A 19722-nucleotide genomic window follows, 5' to 3' on the forward strand; every position below is an offset into this window, starting at 1 on the left:
ATTGGCTGCTCTTCATCATCATGAGACAAATACCCTTGCAGAAAGCACAGGTGGACAACATCCTCCCAAGCACGTCACTTCGGTTGCTGCTTCCCAACATAGCCCCTAGCATGTGCTGTTGTCCATTCTGAAAGTTCCTGAGTAACACTACCTGGGGCCCTACGCCACCAGGACAACTAACCTTGAGGTTCGTCCACAGGGTCTGGCTGCCCAGACAAACAAAGCCCTCCTGATGTCTTGGGTACACCAGGTGACTTCCACTCTGAAGCACAAGGTGCACAAAGGAAAACAGGTCCATCAGTCTGTTCCAACAAAACTCAGTGCCGGCCTTGACGAGAGGATCTCCTAATCTGGAGAAAAAACTGAGTCTGCATCAGGCATAAACCTCTCGTGGGCTCCCAGCTGATGAGCCTGCTGCTGGAGGCCATGCTCTTCATGAGGCAACCCCAAGCACGCCATTTCACAGAGACACAGCGTGACCAAAGTCATGCCCCACCAGTGAAAATGGGGGAACACCTTTAACCATACACTGTGGGAGCTAAGGACAACAAGGCAAGCAGAGACCCATACAGACAGTCCTGGCAGGCTGATAACCACCGCCGGGCAAACTGTCACCAAGCTGAACAAAAAAGCCAGTTTCTTCCATGCACACTAGGAGAAAAGGGACCAAAGACCATTAAACACATTTGGAAAACAGCCAGAACAGTACAACGATCCTGAAAAGAACAAAGATCTCACCAGAAATCCATTCAAATCTGCCCTCAGCAAAACGCAGGTAAAGGTTTGGATTTAATTGTTATTTCTGGCAGCTAACCAAGGAATAAAATAAAGGCGGCTATCGGGCAATGTGGAAAAAATAACTGTATTGCAAATCACTCATCACAAGCCAGTTCCCTAGATGATGAAATGAGCCAGTCCAAATCCCAGGTAAAAATCAAGTTGAGGACCCATGACTGATGCCTGAGCACACCATGACTGCAGGCCATGTCCCCTGCAAAAAGTAACTCCTGATAGGGTGGCTGTGGGAGACGTTTAGGGAGCAATTTCTCCCTCAAACAAACAGTATAACCCACTCCCTTCACTGAATAGTTTAAATTTTGGAAAGCTTTTGTGACTATCACCAAAGTGATTTTAAAAAAGTGTGCATTGAGATGTTTTTATTTTCCACCACTCTAAACATATTTCCATTTATGTAACCTGTTTTACTTACCTTAATATCCACAATCCTAACACGTACACTCCAAGAGCTAAACAGAATGTGCTACTTTTCTACAGTCATCTTCTATCACCAGTCATGCCTATATTCATACTGACATTTTCAAAATCCATCATAAAAGTTACGTATGTTTCTCCCATAATAGAACATTTTCCTCCATAAACTACACACTAACGGAATTAATCTTTAAAGAAGAAATAAGATTAGGATTTCAAACAATATTTTAGTGAAGATTTTAAAAAAGCTAGGCCACCAGAAAAAGAAGTTGAGGAAAATAAGTGAATTATTTAATAACATCACTCCAGAAGGAGCTTTACTGCATAACTGTACTGAATAGAGAAGCTATTAATGATCTTCAGCTAGTTAGACACGCTGAATTAGCACTGATTTAAAAACAAATTGTAAAGCTTTGTGAAAAACAACAAATCCAAGTTTGTGAGAATCTAAAACACTACAGAAGTGTTGAAAAGTAGGCCACAGATATGCCTAGTTACACAGCCTGGCAAAGGCAGGGAAATTTTCTAGCCCTTATAAAGTGCTGCTGACCTGCCCGTACTAAAATGATAATGGAAAAAAAGTCTACATGACATTTTGCTGGCCTGTCCATGAAAGAAAAATTATTTTGACATGTAGCACTAGATAGAAGCAGTAGAGCAAATCTCTTCTGAAATAGGTAAGGTAGAAAGATCTACCTAGAAAGATGAAGATATTTGCAGAACAGTTGGAAGTCATTAATATTGTATTCTATTTTTAAAAGTAAACACATTTTTTCCATCAATCTCAAGCGTTAGTTCTCTTAGAAGAATTCGAACACAAATCTCTATCCTCTACCATTATTACGCATAGGTGTCTTATGACATTCACAGTGTAACTCCCTTCAACAAAGAGCAGATCTCTCTTTCATTTTGTGAAGTGGCCTTTTTTTGCTTCCTATCCAATAAAAATAAAAAGCCCTGAAGATTACAGCTTCTCACAGCCTTTGGAGGGGTCTGGTGTCAAAGAGAGGAGGCATGAGGCATGATCCGTCATTTTTTTTAAAACAAACGGGCACATTTGCAAACATTGCTCTTTTGCACACACTAATAACGTGTTAAGACCTTGATTAGCATTTTGTACACAAAGCACTGAGTCTAACAGAAAAACAAACCACTTTCACAGAAGCAAAAGAACAAGCCTTTTGCTATTCCCTGGGCAAGCAACATCTCCACGCTGTCACCACAGACGCTCAAGAAGAAACTCTGCTCCAGACCCAACTCCCACCACCTTCCCTTTCTCAAGTTGCTTTTGGAAAAATGCTTCCTGATCCATCCCTCAACGCAGAAATGAGTAAATAACTTCTGCCCACCTGCACGCCTGGGTGCCCTCTTCACTCCAGAGCACCCCAAGGTTACTGGGGCAGGTAACGACACCGCTTCAGCGTTTCGGACAGCAAGGAGAGTCTTGATCTCCACCATGTGGGTGGCAGCTCCACACCTACACCAGCAGCGGTCTTGTTCTGCAAGGGAGGCTACCACCACTGCAAAAGGGACTGCTCGTGCCTGTTTGGGCACTGCTGCCATTTACCCAACGCTGGCATGGAGCCCAGCTGGAGCACCGGTTGTGATCTACTTAAGCTTGCTAAAAACTGTGTAGACTGCAAGCAGAATCTGATGCGTTTTCTTTCATGTTATGGAGCCACAGCCCTCCACAAGTTGCTTTAACAATCCCCAAAGTCAGCGTAAGCAAGAGCGGACTGTGCAGCTGGGAGATGGGTAGGCTGTGCCCAGAGACAGCTGGGTTATCTCATGGCTTGCTGGCGGTAAAAAGGAGAAATGCCTCGCTGCCTTCTCTTGGGCTGTGCAGTCCCATCCCCTTACGCATCCGTTGCCACCTATGAACTGCTTTAATCCACTAACCAGCAGCAAGCTATTCAGCTCTTCCTCTCCCCGCAAAGTTATTTTTCTGCTGCTTCAGTGAAATGGCCCAATACCAAAATAGCATAAGGTAAACCACAGCAACTGGGAACAAGAATGGGAAAGCAGCAACTCCCCCTTCTCGCTTTCAGCTTTTGCTAGCTGCAGCTTATCTATTCATTGCTCTTGCTCAAGAAAATAAGTTCCATGGAAAAGGCTTTAGTGCAGAGGGCTTGCCCTGTGTTAAGCAAAGCAGGGACACAAAGTTCACAGAGTTCATGGCAAAGCACACAACACAAATGTAAAAATGGATGTGCTGGGTCACACCACTGGCCCTGCTAGCCTAACACCCAGTCTCCAACACAGCCTGTAAGCACAGAGCTAGAGAAGAGCAAGAACAGGATGAGCACATCTGCACTTCCCCCAAGCATCTTTGTAGCCTTCAATACTTTCACTGGTAGGGATTTCCTTAGACTGGTATGATTTGTCCACCGAGTAGCCCCCAGAAGACCTTTCCAGGAGTTCCACAGGCTTCTCACCCTGCCTGAGGAAGCACTTCCTCCTGCTGGGGTCTGAACCTGTCTCCTATGAAGTTTAGTTAACTTTACTTGCCGTTACACTGGGAGATGAAATAGCCAAACCCTCTTCAAGGCACTCACGATTTCACAGACCTCTGTCACATCCTTCTTCAACCACCCCTTTCCCAGTCATTTGTCACACGGAAGCCACATGACAACAACTCGTGTTGCGTTTCTCCACACTTCTCAACACTCCACACAGATGAAAGGAAGGGAAGATGAAACAGTATCTAACATATGGACAAACCATGGATTTAGACATGGTATAACAACACTCTGTATCTTGTTCTTTTCTCTTTTCATAGCATTTCATAAGATTTTATATGCTTTCTTTGATCACTACTAAGCACAGAGCAGATGGTTTGATGGAACTATTGTCGGTCTCAAGATCCCACCCGGAGTGGTGACAATCAGTCTGGAGTCCATCACTTTGTACAAAAAGTTCAGACCGTTTCCTCCTCCAGTGCAAACATCTCACCTTTATCTACACCAAATGCAGGAATCACACACTCTGCACTATCCTCTTGAGCAGTATCAGGGACCTTGAAAACATGTCACAAATTATTTGAGTTAAAATCTGCAAGTTGTGCTTATCACTGAAAACGAGCCAGCAATAATAAGAAATCCTTTACTTGGGACAAAAAGCTGCTGAAGCACTCAACTGCAGAGAGCTGAGCAGGATAGAGCAGTCCTACGAATGGACTGCACACGTAACAAGGAGTTCCTTCGGGCTTTGATCTTTTAGCTATATGAAACCACACAAAAGTTGAATGAAAAAGGTACAAGATCCCAAAGGAGTCGGATTCCCCACTTCTCCGCAGCAACCTTCTAAAGTTCCCTTTTTATGACCACCTTCACCAAAATAAATAAATCACTTTTAAGTTCAAAAAAAAAAAAAATGTAAACCAAGGCATTTCCACTCAGTTCCTTTCATGTCTTTCCACCGCCTTGTCTAGAGTCACATGCTCAGTCCTGACCTTTCCAGATTCTCCTCTCTGCCTCGCCACACTTATTCAGACTATCAAATTCATTTAGCGAAACCATCCTATCCTTTCACACTTGACTCTTTTCACAGGCAAGCAGTTCATTTTCATGCAGACCCACTTTTAACTTCAAAAGGTTGCTTTGTATCTCAGCTTCTGATGTCCCTTGTTTAAAACACTTTCAAATAAGGATCTGAAAAGAGTTGTAGCTGGGGAACTCTCGGCTTCTTCGTCCCTCCTCGAAAAAGAAAAAAAAAGAAAATAAATATCCACTATTAACAAAGCGAGAGGCCATGCATCCACCCAGGATTCCTGTAGCTTGTCGGTAGCTCTTGCAGCTCGCCGGCGCAGAGCCAAGGTCACGGCCAGCGCTCAGCAAACTGAGCCCACGGCTGCCGGGCTGGGCTGGTCTCCGGAGTTACCTTCACCGTGACACTCGCCTTTGCCTTAAACCTCCTCTGAAGTCATTCGTTTCCACTTACCCACACCGCAGCATGGTTATGGCAAGGCAACCCTTCTGAGAAGATCTCGCAGCAACAGTGGGACAACACCCAACACCGGCAGCACAACTGATACCTTTTTGCCTATTCAGAGATGCTTTAGTGACCACACAAAAACAACTTAACAAGATTGTATGCAAACTCAAAGGAATTAGGTGAGAAGATACAGCAGAAAGTCTGCCAAACTGACACCTTTTAAGCACACCTAGAAACTACATCTGTGTCACAGCAAACTACCATAAAAACTAATGTAGTGGTTCTGTTAATCAAAACATTTTTCACTTTGAGGCCACAAATGCAGAAGAATACTTGTTCACAGCTCATTTCAGAATCAAAGTTTAAGAACCATTTTCAATTTAAAATATTTATAACTCAGTAATTTCAGGTGAGAAAAGCATACTGGAAAGAGTAGTACATTACACTAAATTTATCATTAATTTTCCTGTGAAACATTTCAGTCTCCAAAACCTGACTTTTAAGTTAATTATGCACAGTTTGATCACTCCAAAGTCAGGAATTCAGAGCTCAATCCTGTCTGGTCACTCACAAAACCTGTATGATGAAGACACATTATAATCACGCTCTTTTCTTGCCAGAATAGACAAAAAGGTACTATCAGCATTTTTAAAACCACATTTGAATCCTAAGAGAAGGTTTTTTTTGTACTAGCTCTTTCTCCCGTAAAACTTACTAGCCATGTTTCTACCAGAACAGCTTCAGCAATGCTATCCAGAAATGCACTAAGTTAGAATCCCAGCAGCTATTTCCTCCTTATCTTCCCCAGATTTTTGCAAAGGTAGGAATTTTACCTAGTCATAATATGAAGAGTTACCACAGATTTTCAGAAAAAGGGCAAAACTGAGAGCTTTAGCATAAACAGCCACTCCCCTTCCCTTGAATCTAAATGGAAATACGGCTATTGAAAGTGTTGCTGGTTTTACATAAATTTTACTTTCTTACAGTAGACGCCACATCAAAACCACAGCAGTTAAGAAGTCAAGCAATTTTCCAGCTGGCTGCAACACCCATTGAAAAACAAGACCGGTTCAAGATAAAACCATGTCCTTTGTATTAAAATACTGGTCAAGCTGCTGACAAGGAGACAAATGAGTTTTTAAACCATTAGTGTACGCTCGCATAAAATTAAAAACGATTCTATAGAAAAAATTTGGATAACCATGATATGCCTCTTCCAGCACAATACTTCATCTTGATTTTTTTGAGAAGTTATTAAAATTGGACCATCTCGGCTTGCTGGAATTTCATTTATTCATTATTGCAATGTACAGTTAATGCAGGAGATTAGATTAGGTTTTGACAAGTCTTTTACACTTCTCAGGGCAGTGTTGCTATTTCTGCTGAGGTTACCTTTATCTACCAGCTAACCTTTACAGTATTGACAATTGCAATTAACAATTTTCTCCCTTGCCTCCCATCCCCTCCCCGCTGCAGGTGATGCTGTTGGAGCAAGATGCATCCCCATATCCTCCCAGGAGCCTGCTCCAGCGACACCCCCAAAAGCACCCACCGTGTCCCCCCAGCCCAGCTCCCTTCCCAGATCGCACAAGACTCGGCAACGGCAGCAAAACAGAGTAAACTCCAAACGGAGGAGGCCATCACCTAATGAAACATGACTAACGGGACTGCTGACTGCCCAAATATTTAACTGCTCTCGAATGCTGCGGGTCAGGTGGGTTAATCAAATAAACTAGCATATCCGGAGGGATTGCCTGTTATTTGTGTTTTCTTTAAGTCCTTACCTGACTTCAGGCTCTGAAAAATGACCGAACTCTGAGGAACTATGAGTAATTGCATACAAAAACCAACAGAGCAGACATCACAGCTCTTCATCATGAGCTGAAAACATGGGAGAGTTCTTCCAAAAGAAATATTTTTGCTGGATAACATGACAACTCTCTTCAGCACACAAAGGCAGCATGTGCTGATGGGAAGTGACAACACCTACACGAGGTACCTGGAAATATAACCCATGTCACAGCACGTAACCACGCTCTAAGTGGGAATCCAACACACATTGCCTCTCTCAGACCCAACCATTAAAAATTATCAGAACAAGAAAACACCAATACGGATGGACAAAGTAGATGCAAAGTGTTTTCAGTGGGCAACAATGGAAATGAAAATAAATCTAGGATTAAAATATAGCTTAGTTTCACCGATTTCTAATAGCATTTGTCTCCATTCAACATGAATTTATGCACCATTTCAACCTGATAAGAATTTAATTCTAGGTAATAAAGCTTTACAAATTGAATTCAAAGGAAAAAAAACACAGCGTTTCCCAATTATTTCCAGAGCTCCACAACTACAGATTTCAACTAAAGGAACAGGGAAAGCTGCCACTACAAAAGCAGATCTGACATACGACCCCTATACAGTGGCACTAGCAGACAGCTATAATAAAAATCAATATTAATTCCGCACACTTCTGTTTTGAAAATAAAGCAACGAAATTCCCTCATGCCCACCTGCCAAAGGGACACAACTCAGACCAACTTTGTCGGAGAGGATTTTAAAAGTCTTTCTACAGGCATGTAATGGATTCCAAGACTGAACGTGCACTGCATGTTCAGTGAACCAAATAATTTTTAATAGATTCCTCAGGGGAGTTTATTTTATATTTTTAAATCATTCTGAGACCTTGGAATGACAACCTGATTCAGAGGAAAAGAAAGGCTAGTGTTCGTGGGGTCAGCTATTGTGTTTCTTCCGGGGTTTTTCTGAAAGAGGAACAGTCGTGCCCACTATAATTTCTTGCTGTGTATTTCAGAAATGTCTTCATTTCCACAAACCTCGAACTTCTAAAATCACTTTTGAAAACATACACTGAGCAATATTAAAGTTCGTCCTTGCAGACATACTATATCAGCAATTATAGAAAGTGGATCTAACAAAAACAGTTGTGAGGAATTAAAATTGGACCAAGGCAGCTCACCACCTTCAGATGTGGGTGCAGAAGGGTAGGCACAGAGAGTGTTCACAAAACCATCAGGCCCAGATTCAAAACCCAAAAGTCGCACAAATTAGAGCAGTTTGTAGATTTCGGATTAGCCTCCCTCTCCCCACACCAAACCGATGCCCACCTTATTAGCAAGGCCCCTTCGATGTGACAGCAGATTCGGCACAGGAAGCAACCGTCCCTTCGAAGAGGAAGTTTTTCCAGCTGTATGATTAAGCACGCAGGAAAACAAGACGAGGAGCCTCCAGCACTGCCGTCGTTAGCATGATTTCAGCAGGATTAGGCAGAGCGCGATGGAGGAAAAGCCTCAGACAATGAGTCCTTTCATAGATCAGAAACAAAACCTACCGTTAATCACACCAGCGATTCAGTTTCTTCCACTAATTCCTAATCAGACATCAACAAATAAAGCGAAACACTTATTCTTGTTTTAATTCTACAAAATAAACACAAAGTGAATGGAAGTGCTCAGCCCACACCACAAAAACGCCATTGCCCCTCCGCCTCCTGAAGAGCAGGGAGCTGCAAGATACAGGAAGGGTTGGGAAAGGAGCTCTTCCCTAAAACCCGTCCACGGCGAAGTCCGGAGCAGAAGATTTAGAGGAGTGCTGCATTAACGAGCAAGAGAAACTTCAAAGCCAAGAGACGAACTCAGTCGAAACCCTCCTCCGTACAAAACAGACCTTGAACCACAGTCATTAGAAAAAACATCTGGTGTGCTGCTTTGATTTTCAACATTAGTCATTGGACAGAAACAAAACATCTCTTCTCTTTTTTTTTTCCCCCCAAAGCAGCAAATAATTGCAAATCCACTTCTACATATAACCTATCATTTATCACCTCATCAGTGACTGCTTGAGTCTGATGGAATTAAACACTCAAGTCAGGCAGTTTTTGTTAAAAGCAATAATTACATTGTTACTAGAATATACAATTAGGTAATAAAAAACAAAAACAAATCTGCCTAGCAATATTTTTTATGCACTCTCACAGAAATATTACCAGACTGGAAACAGGCAACGTTATAATAATAAAACAAAAATCCACTTCCACCAAAGTATAGCTACTTCTAATTTAGAACTTCACCCACAGGCAAAAATACATAAATGATTAGCATTATAGTGTTTATTTTAATTACACCGTGCAACAAGAATCCAAGAGGCTGCTAACTCAATTCAGATAAAAAGAAAGCCAGTATCTGAGAGCTCATCCTCCATTTATAACCTACACAGTTGCATCAGCCCATCACCTAAACTCCAAAACCAGAACGTCTGCATTTCTTGTAATACCTCTATTGTATGTTGCTTTTGGGTATCAGCTCAAAGACAAAAAAAAGGGAAAAAGAAAAACGGGTCAGGAGATCCCTCACCTGCTCCTTGTAGACAATGTTTAAGAGCATCAAAAATTCACTGGTCTTCAAAGCACAACCCTTCAAAGTTTAATAACCAAAAAAAAAAAAAAAATCTAATTCAAACTTACATTTACAAATGCTTTCCAGCAGCATAACTGCTGTGCAATGTATTCTTTAACACCGTGTAATCCATGGTGCCTGCCCTGAACACCTAATGATCCAAGCAAACAAAATGCAATTCACTATTTCTAGTGTATTAAAGATGTTTTTCGTCACTGCAGTCAAGTTGTTGATCCCAGTAATTCCACGCAAGTCATTTTAAGATAAATGTTTGCCCATCTACCTAGATGGTTTTGGCCAATGAAGAAGCCTTTGATCACTCTTTAGTAAAATACTATTCTTAAAGTAAAATACTATTCTTAAAGTCAGCTTTCTGACACTGGGGTGGGGGACCACTAGAACAGCACGACAGCCTGCCGCACATTACCCTTCAGAACTTCTTACAATTAATTACGCTCCTTATTCCTTACACAGACATAAGCAAGAGACTGGCACAGAAGTATTACAGCAGCACGCTTCGTTGTGGTGTTGTTTACAAAGAAAAAAAAACTTTGGTCAAGAAACATAGTAGGAGCCGAGCTCAATTCTCGGAACAGCATCTTGCTCCAATAGAGCCAGGGGAGGGTTCTCCCCGAGGCACACGTGTTACACTCCTGTGCATTTCCCCCACATACAGGTGAGAAAGAGACTCCCCTTGCCACCACAGCCTCGGCTGCAGACACCGACAGCCAGGGAAGTCATCAAAGACAGAAAAACTGAGCACGATGCTCGCTGTCAGGAGATAAGACATCTCTGCACAAAGGATGGTGCGTGCCCACCCAAACGCAGTGGCAGCGAGAGCCCGCGCTCGCTTCCGTCTCATCCAATACCCAGCTACCAACAGAAAGCTACACTTTGCATCAACCCGAAAAAAGTAGCCAAAATCACGACCATGCTACAGGCTTCCACAAGCTCTCCCTGTCTTGACCTGTCTGGGGGAAGACATAGGACCTGGCACCCACAGACCTGTGCTAAAATGAACCCCCCTGCAATGGGACCGCCTTCAGGAAATCAGGCTAATGGAAGTGCTATTCTAAAATGCCTTTTTTTGAGCCAGGAGACCCCAAACAGGTAGACTACCCTAACACTACACCCAAAGCATAAAGTATAGTTTTACAACTATAAAGATGTAGCAGAATCCAGAGAAAATTCAAACCAACAAGAGCTCTGTTAGCAACAGACTTTGATCTCCCAAGTATATTGAAGGCGACAAACTTTCCTTCAAAAGTTTATAACTCTCCCGTCATGTCAAAAGGCAGAATTAAAGCAGTACCTCTACAGCCTGCTGAAATACTTGTCTCCCTAGGTGTAATTCTTCAAGTCTGCACTCATTAATTGGAAAATACCCACGAACAAGGCTAGGCTATAGTGAGGAGACAGTCACTATCGAATATGCATGTTCAAAAATGCTCGCTTCCTCCTCAGGTTAAATACAAGTTTATGAGTACATTTTTCACCACATAATAACACAGAGATTAGAACACGTAAGACTGTAAAGGCATTTTGGCGGTGCCCAAGAACAGTCTCAACAAAACCAATGAGAATATATATTACAAAATTATTTCCACACCTTCTAGTTCACAGGTTTAAGAGGCTAATTTTCATTGTTTATGGTAATTATGTTTCATATTTCACTGAACTCTGACATGGAAAATGTATTATTGGATTTTGCGTGTATCTTCTAGTCAATTTGTGTAATCTTGCAAATTCTGTATTAGAAGTAGTTAAAATACAATGGACAGTACCTTCATAAGTTACTGGTTTTTCCTTAAGAGAAGAGAATTATTATTGATTCTGCAATAACTAAAACCTTTGATAAAATTTGGTGAAACCAATGTTACTTAATAAGACAGAAACAAACACAACTCCTTTGTATTTGAAGAAAACAGTAGTTTATAAAAAGGCAACAGCACCATCCAAAACCAAGAGGTCACTTTTTCCACCTTTCCCCCATCTCATGTCTTCCAAGTACATAACACCTCAGCACCTTCTTAAGACACTGTGTCCAAAAGGATCCTTTTTAGCACTTCTATGGTTCTCCTTCAAAATAAAAGATCAGAAGCACAATATCTGTCAGACAAAAGAAAAAAAATATATATTTTTAAATATATACCTTAAAATCCAAACACTAGACTAGACTTTTTCATACTACTCAGATCTAATTTACCTGCCCAGTTAATGATCCTGTCAAAATACCTATCATTTAGGTTGGAAAAGACCTTTAAGATCAAAGTCTAACTGTACACCTAAAACTGCCAAGTCCACCACTAAACCACGTCCCTAAGCACCACACAGAATCATAGAATGCGTTGGGCTGGAATGGACCTTTAGGTCATCTAGTCCAACCCCCCTGCAGTAAGCAGGGACATCTTCAACTAGATCAGGTTGCTCAGAGCCTCATCAAACCTGGCCTTGAATGTCTCCAGGGACGGGGCCTCCACCACCTCTCTAGGCACCCTGTTCCAGTGTCTCACCACCCTCATTGTAAAGAACTTCTTCCAAATGCCTGATCTAAACCTGCCCTGCTCTAGTTTAAAACCATTGCCCCTCGTCCTATCGCTACATGCCCTTGCAAAAAGCCCCTCCCCAGCTTTCTTGTAGGCCCCCTTCAGGTACTGGAAGGGTCTATAAGGTCTCCCCAGAGCCTTCTCTTCTCCAGGCTGAACATCCACACGTCTCTTAAATACCTCCAGGGATGGTGGCTCAAACGCTTCCCTGGGGAGCCTGCTCCAATGCTTGACAACCCTTTCAGTGAAGAAATGTTTCCTAATATCTAATCTAAACCTCCCCTGGCGCAACTTGAGGCCATTTCTTCTCATCCTATCGCTCGTTACTTGAGAAAGGAGATTAACCCCCACATGGCTACAGCCTCCTTTCACTTAGTTGTAGAGAGCAATAAGGTCTCCCCTCAGCCTCCTTTTCTCCAGGCTAAAATAACCCCAGTTCCCTCAGCCGCTCCTCGTAAGACTTGTCTCGAGACCCTTCACCAGCTTCGCTGCCCTTCTTCAGTGCAGAAAATCCAACCTGTTCATACAACAATTACCAAAACTCCTCCAGAAGGAGCACCACACAATCATCCCTCTTCCATCCCTACTCACAAAACCCTCTAGAAAAATAATGGCTTTTCCAAAACACTGCAAGACCTAATTTTGCAAGGAAATCTAACTGAAGAATCAAGTACCGTCCCATGAATAACTTCCCTCTCCTGAAGGGAGAAGAGATATTACAAAGCTGAAGGGCCCGGCTGCCTTCAGCAGTAAGGATGACACACGAGAGAAGAATCCATACACTGGAGGGATAAAAAAAGCAACCACGCTATGTGGATCTCATAAAATAGAACAGATGTGATCCTTTGTATACATACAAGCAATTCAGTGTCAAACACTACATTTACAGGAAAAAAAAAATAAAATCAGGAGATGCCTATGAAGCCAATAGATAATTCCTCACCATGGTCAAGCACATGCATGTTTTGTTTGGTTTCAAGCAATGACGGGATTTCCAGCATTGCTTTTCAAAGAGCGATGCCACATGCCCAGCCTTCACATTTTTTCTCTGTTCAATTTCATCTGACAACTCCGAACTATAAACTTCTTGTGCCAACCTAAATAATTCCTCTCTTTCTCAGTAAGGCTGGAAGAAAGTACTTACCCACTTGCCAGCTGCAGTTGAAATTTTGTGCCAAGAAATAAATGTCTTTTGGGCAGGTTGTAAACTGGAAGCTTCTATGCCTGCTGAAGGACAAGAATAAGAGTGGGACCACCCTATCCCTTCACAGATTAATGGTGTTGCTGTATTTCAGCTACACAGTGGATTGCACTTAATGGAAGCATCCAGAGTTACTTCTTCCAAGTACCGACACCAGGTATTAGTAGATGCTTTTGTCAATTTTGCTCTCAACCAGGCTTTTTACATATGTTGCTTCCACCCTCTGCTCCAAAAATCCTAACTTATCTCTGTATTTTTGATCTTTAGAAAAGTTCTCAGACAATAAAGTCCTCGAAGGAGCAAGACCTGTTTCATCCCTTTTTTTTTTTTCCCCATACACTTGTGTACACTAACATTAAATAGCAAGTGCTCCAGCTCCCCTTCCTTAGCCTCTTTTCACAGCCCGAGGAGACTTTGACCTTCCTACAGGGAGTAAAAACACATGCAGGCACTGGTCACTACAGCTCTCATGAACACCACAAGGCGAAGACCAAGGACCTACACTACATCTTCCCTGCAGCCCAGAAAGACTACGATTAACAGAGAGCAGAGGGGATAGGTTCTGTGGCAGAATGGATTATGGCTCAATTAGAAATCAAAAGAAAAAGGTTGTGAAGGGTTTGAAGTCTTCCACCCAGGGCTGAGTAGATACTGGGCTCCTGCTTTGCGGGCTTGGTAAGCTTCCCCACGGGTGTTTGCCGGGCACCCTGGCATCCACAGAGACACAGGTGAGACACACAACGAAACAGTGCAAGACCCTGATACCTCCACTCCATCATCTTCCCTCTCCTCCTCCTAGCTTGCACAGGCTTCCCAGCTATAGGATGTTACTGCCTGTTTACATGTCCCGAATTTTTTTTTAGGGGGGGCCTCCAAAGCTCTATGAAGCTTCTCATAATAAATCACAAACAGAAAGTCAAAAGCACAAATAAAACCCGTGTCGCTGCAGTGGAAAGCAGCCTTTTCCTCTTTAACCTACAATCATTGGCCCCTTTCCCATGCTGAACATCATCCCATTTTCATTTTGGCAGTGACCTGAATTTTATATTCACAAAAATATTGCCAAAATTCTGAAATGCCAGTTAGAGACGCAACTAATACAAATACGTAAAGATGAATACATATACTGCTAGAAAACCAAGTTCCCTCTCCTATAGAAAAAGAACAAACATTAGTAAATGTACATAAACAAATCATGATGAGGTACACTAAAAGAAACAAATGTCTCAAGACGCGCATCAGTACCATGAACTTGGTTTTTAATATACAGAGTACTTACATCTCTATCATCTTCACAAATAGAGCCAAGCAGTGCTTCTTCCCTTTGCTCATTAAAGCTCTACAACTGGTGCCTCCTGTATGCCCACATGTACCATTTCATTAAGCTCACTTGACATTAGATGAAGAAAGAGTACAAGAAAATTGCATATTCCTTGCCTAAAGTAAACTTGTCATTTAAACCTTGTGTATAGATAGAATTTGATATAGCACTGGTGCAGTGAGTCATTCGTCAGTTTTAGAGTTTGTACGACAGTATTCTTACATATGTTTTGCAATACTTTCCAGTTAGCTACCACCCCATGTAATTATAAGTTTTTACTGGAAAGGAAGCATACATTTTGGATTTGATCACTGCACTAAGATCTGTAGAAACAAAGCTTACTTTTATGGTCAGATTTTGAGCAAAAGTAAATCTGCGCAAGGAGCCCTCACAAACTGTATGAAAGGTGAAAGTCAAGGCATTGCTTTTAAACTAGAGTAAGCAATGATGGTGAGTATCACAAATATTTCTCAATGAATTCTTCCAAACATAAACATAAGCAACTCACATGTCAGATTTCTTCCAAAGCTGTTTCTTAGCTACACAAGTTAAAACCGCATTCATTCAAAACACTGCATAAAACATCCAGTAGCTATTATGAGTTGCTTTACTTGAAAATAATAGGCGATTTTACATACTTCTGTACTGGGGTGAGATAACACATTAAGAATTTTCCCTGCTATCTTACCTTCACCTTTTATTTTTAAGTTGCATAACAGACCGGAGTAATTTAACGCTCAGCCCTGGCTTCTAAGAGGCACTGAAAAAAAAACACTGAAAGAGAAAGGTTTGTCCCGGTTACTAGTACTAACAAGATCAGCTCAGACTCTCACCTAGTGGCGTTCAGCTCACTCCAATGCTTTATAGAGAAGTTTGCAATTCTTCAAAAGGTGCAAGTCCCACCTTTAATTTGCACAGAGCCACACACTGGCTGCTTGGGTAGACCTCTTCAGCCAGCTTTTTTAAGCTGGTTGTTATTATTATTATGCCTTTTTACTATCTAAATTCAAATCAAACGCATCTACTGAATTGTTGATCTCCCATTATCTGATAAAAACCTGGAGGAAAAAAGTACCCTTTGCACAATTAAAGTTAGCCGGTTAAGATTCAAGAATAGGCAGCAGCAACTGTGTGGTTTTTTCATCCAAATTGCATATACTATGACCTACAAGAAACATTTTCTGCTTAAAAGTAATACTTAAATGGAGATCTATGGCGGAACGTTATCACAAGGATTGCACTTACTTGACAGTCTGCTATTAGCCAACTCCATTATCGCTATTTGCAGTTTTTAAATGTACAGATTCAGAAGTAACTGTACAAAGCCTCCATTACAAGTGGATTTATGGAAAGCCACAGCAATAATCATCCTCATTAAGCATATCTTCCCACAGCCCTGCATTATGTGGACACAAAGAGGAAAACATTTCTTCTCCGTTACCCACAAGCTTAGATCTTTCTCCTTATAATCACAAGCTTTGGCTGTCTTCTCTGCTTTTGCCAATGACAGATATCTCATGTTCCCAAAAGCAGAACTTAGTTTAAAAAAAAAAAAATAATTAAAAATACCTGCATACTTCTCAATCCACAACCAAACACAGACACAATGTAGGACGGGTTCTACTTTGATTTTGCAGAAATTGACATTTTCACTGGCAACATGTATGAGAATAAAGTGTTGTCTGTGGCTTCTACTATTTTGCTAACGGCCCCAACCAGTATTTATCCAAGACACATTTATCGACACACACACACACAAAGAAAAGGGCAGATGGCAATATTTGTAACTAAGCTGAATTATAAAAATCTCTTGAGCTGAAGTGATGCATTAACTCTTTGGCCATAAGCTGTTTTAACCCCTTCACATGTATGGTCATGCTGCATCCTATTTCAAGGACCAGGACGCATGCCAGTGACGTAGGCTAAGAAACTCGCACGTTAAGATGGTCGGTCAGAGGCAGAAACTGAGAACTTAAATAACCCAACACTGTCACCCACCACACACCCAGATCGCAAACCAGACGTTTTTGCCATGCAGATTTTACCCCTCACTTTCAAAGTTCAGGCTGCTGATCGTGCACTTCAAGGTAGGGATATCTATTACTCCTACGGCCTCAGCCCCACAGCGAACCACCACGGCAGAAATAATAAAGTCAGGAGTAAAGTACACTTGCTCCCTCCATAAAACCATTCTCATGAGCCACACATTTCCTGCATTAACATAAGGAGTGCAATGAACTTTACTTAAAAAGCTGTTTTCAAAGCCACACTGGCAGGCTTGGAACAATCACCCTGTAACCAGACACGGAGGTAAGTCATCTGCAGCACAGGACCTCAGTAATCTCAAATTAAATTTGTCATTTCTCTAACATTTACCTTGAAAAAACGAACAAAGGTGGTTATACAAGCAGCGTAAGGAAACTCTATTTGCTCACCGTCCCTGCTCAAGTTAGGTGCCTTCAGAGATCTCTAAACTAGCAAATATTCAACGTTAACTTACATTGGAAGCTTTGATTATCCAGTTATCTTCAGACTAAATCACTTTTTATAGCTCAATTCTACACTTGACAAAAGAACATTTTATTTGATACTGACAATACAGCTTCATTTGGTTACATCTGAAATAAACACAAAACTCCAACAAAACGCTTTAAAGCAGCTGCCCCAGTCAGTCTCCTGGAAACAGAGCACATCTTTTCCACACACAAGAAGGTCTGCTGGAACAGATCTTTGTTTAACTGCGGGGAAATACTTTCTTTCAATAAATTTAATTTACGCCAGGTCTTGGAACTGCTGGGAAGTTGGGTCTTACAACAGTTTCTGGGTGCCGAAAAAGGCAAACACAGCCGTTTGCGGCGTTCGCCTTCAGCCTCAGCTCCCGCTGGCCGCAGGCTGCCTGCGCCCACCCAGCGCCGCCCCACGCGTGCCCGGCACCCCCGGGTGTCCCATGGGGGATGGCGGGGGGGGGGGGGGTGGGGAAAAGAACTGCCCCCTCCCCCCCCTTCCCCGAGCACCCCCGGGGGCTTCCCGACCAGGCAGGCGGCCCAACAGGTTGCGGGGGCAGGAGCTGGCCCCAGGGAGGCAGCAGCCGGGCTCCCCCGGGAGGGCGGGCGGGGGAGATGGGGGTGACCCCTACACACACTGCCCGGCCCGGTTTTGGGAGGGGGCACCCCGGGCGCCGCGGCGGAGCTCCCTGCCCGCTCCCGCCGGGGGCCCTTTGTTCTCGCCACCCAAGACGCCGCCGCCCGGCAGCCCCGCGCTCTCCCAGGCGGCGGCTCGCCCCTCCGGGGCGGGGGTGAAGGCGCGGATCTGCCGCCGCCCCCCACCACCCCACCCGCCCCGCTGCAGCGCCCTCCCTCCTCCCGGCGCCGAACGGCCAGCGCCGGCCGCGGGGAAACGCTTCGGGGCCGTCGCCGATCGCCCCGCGCCTCCCCGCCTGCCCGGAAGCACCGCGCCCGGGACGCCCCGCCGCTCTCGGCGCTGCGCCCCGCGGGACACGAACCACCTCCGCCCCCAAGCCCCCCATCCCCGCCAACCCACCGCGGGGGGGCTGCCCGCCGGGAAGGTCACGCCGCGGCGGCGAGCCCCGCGCCCCCGGCACCGCGGCGCAGCGCCGGCAGGTGCCTGGCTGCTCCCCGCCGACCCGAGGAGGCCCCGTGGGGCGCAGCCAGCGGGCACCGGGCACCGCGTGGGGGCCCCGGGAGGCGGGGGGACGACGACCGGTACTGCACCCGGGACCGAGGAGCGCGGCGGGGCCGGCTCTCGGGGGCACCGATCCGCGGGGCTCAACAGGCGGCGGAGTTTGGCGGCTCCCCGGGAAGACGATCCCGCCGCACCGGGAGCGCGGTTGAGAGAGTGGAGGGGATGGGAGGGTGGGGAGAGGAAGGCGCCGCGTCCGAGCCACTTACCGGGGCTCCGGGGCTCCGCCGCCCGCATGCTGCCTCCGGGCGCCGCGCGAGAACCCGCTCCCGCTGCCCGCCGCCCGCCCGGCGGCTCCGCTCCTGCTCCGCTCCCTCAGCCTCAGCCGCTGCTGCTGCTGCCGCCGCGCGCGACCGCGCTCCGCGCGCGCCCCCGCCGCCAGCCCGCCCCCGCCGGGGCCGCGCGCCGCGCCCGCCCTGCCGCCAGCCCGCCCCGCCGCCGCCGCCGCGCCGCCACCTGCCGCCCGCGGGCTCACCTGGGCTGGGCCGGGCCCCGGCTGCCGCGCTCGGCCCCGCGGCGAGGCGCAGTGCTGCTCCCCACTGAGCCCCGCTCCGCTCCGCTCCACCGCGGCCTGCGCTGCGCTGCCGCCCGCTCCCCTGCCCGCCGAGTCGGGCCCGCAGCCGGCGGGCAGGGCCCGCCCCGGCCAGGTGTGGGCGGGGGCGGGCGAGGGGCGGGGGAGGGCGCGGCCCCGGGGCCGGGGCGGGCGCTCCGGCGGCGCCGCCGGAAGGAGCCGGCCTGGCAGCCGGGGGGCCCCGCGCCGCCCTAGGGCCCGCGGGAGGGGGCCGGGGCCCCGCCGCGCCTCGGGGGAGCGCCCGGTGTCTCCTCTCGTACGCCCGTGTCGCCGCGCCGGTTGTGTGGCGATCGGGCCGGCGGGAGGTGGAAGCGACGGGGGCGAGGGAGGTGAACCGGAGCTCTCCCGGGGCTCCCCGGCTGTGGCGGCGGCGGGTGGGCGCCGCGCCGAGACCTGTTGCGGTCCGCGATGGGTTTTTCCCCCTGTTGCGGCTGCCGGGAGTTGTTTCAGCCCATGCAGGCAGCGAGCGCCCCTGCTTCGTGACTCCAGCCCTTTCTTCTGCCTCGCTGTCCAGGACCCTGAACTCAGACACAGCGAAACTGAAGGGAGATTTTCCACCACCTTCTTTTAGATGGTTTGAAGGGCGAAGGCAGCCAACTGCACCGATTGTCTTGGTGCTCTTTGGCTCGCGGCCCAGCCAGCCCTTCCCAGGAGCTGGGCTTGCATCAGCGCAGGCAAGGCCTCCTCCCCGCCCTGGGCTAGGGTCGCTCCCGCTTTCCCACCACATGCTCATTTTTATCCCCTTTGTGGTCTCCAGGATTTCTCCTCCTGTGTGGTAACTATGTTCCTTGGAGGATCTTTTGCCGTTGCCCTCTCCTCTCTGC

At 45.8% G+C, this 19722-nt stretch overlaps 1 protein-coding gene across 18 annotated transcripts in view; it reads right to left on the minus strand.

Moving 5' to 3' along the window:
• Positions 1–18952, minus strand: part of PTPRF (protein tyrosine phosphatase receptor type F) — a 396994-nt gene extending 378042 nt beyond the window's left edge. For 7 of the 18 annotated variants that reach the window (XM_063344838.1, XM_063344846.1, XM_063344844.1 and 4 more), the window contains exon 1: positions 18537–18692. The gene's annotated coding sequence lies outside the window, so the exon portion shown is untranslated. Of the gene's footprint in view, positions 1–8273; positions 8380–18536; positions 18693–18802 lie in introns of those variants that run through there. The other 11 variants (XM_063344848.1, XM_063344845.1, XM_063344847.1 and 8 more) reach the window with 5 other exon arrangements.
• Positions 18953–19722: the final 770 nt, after the last annotated feature.

Source organism: Chroicocephalus ridibundus, chromosome 8, assembly GCF_963924245.1.
Source record: "Chroicocephalus ridibundus chromosome 8, bChrRid1.1, whole genome shotgun sequence".
Lineage (NCBI taxonomy): Eukaryota > Metazoa > Chordata > Aves > Charadriiformes > Laridae > Chroicocephalus > Chroicocephalus ridibundus.